Genomic DNA, 658 nt, shown 5'->3' on the forward strand with positions numbered 1-658 from the left:
AAATCCCAGATTAGGTTACTCAATGGTGTCAGTTCATTAGGAAAAATGTGTTTACATACAGTCTGTATATTAATATATCTGTATACGTTATTTTCATTAAGTCAAATTATGTATTTTAGTATGTATCATTGGTAACATTGTCTCACATTACAGACAGGCTTCATAATTCTAGAAAAAAAGAATATAGAATGGCCATCTTGAAATTATCTGGAATGATTCATAAAAGTTAAAATTATGTAAAATATGTATCTATAAGCCAGGGTCTACACCTGGCTTATAGTAATTGGTACAATTATCAATCTTTTTTTCTTTCCCTCTCATTATTTTGATTGCTTTGAAAAACTTATAGTGTTCAATTACATATTGTCATGGCTTCACATAATAGCTAAATAATAGGTAATTAATTAAGAGGTAAGAGATTAATGACATATAAAATAATTATAGAATTATTAATAATAAAACACATGAATTAACAGACAATTCTCAAAAACCCTTCTGATAAACATTTTCTGACTGTTCAATTGACATTGAAAATTGAACATAGAAAAGAGCCACCACTTTTTCTAAATATAGTATGGGAGTAGGTTTTTAACAGGAAGATATTTAGGGATTCAAGACATTTCACAATAATAAACACAAATCGTGTCAGTGAAGGAGA

The sequence above is a fragment of the Mandrillus leucophaeus genome, unplaced genomic scaffold, assembly GCF_000951045.1.
Source record: "Mandrillus leucophaeus isolate KB7577 unplaced genomic scaffold, Mleu.le_1.0 Scaffold362, whole genome shotgun sequence".
NCBI classification, from domain to species: Eukaryota; Metazoa; Chordata; class Mammalia; order Primates; family Cercopithecidae; genus Mandrillus; species Mandrillus leucophaeus.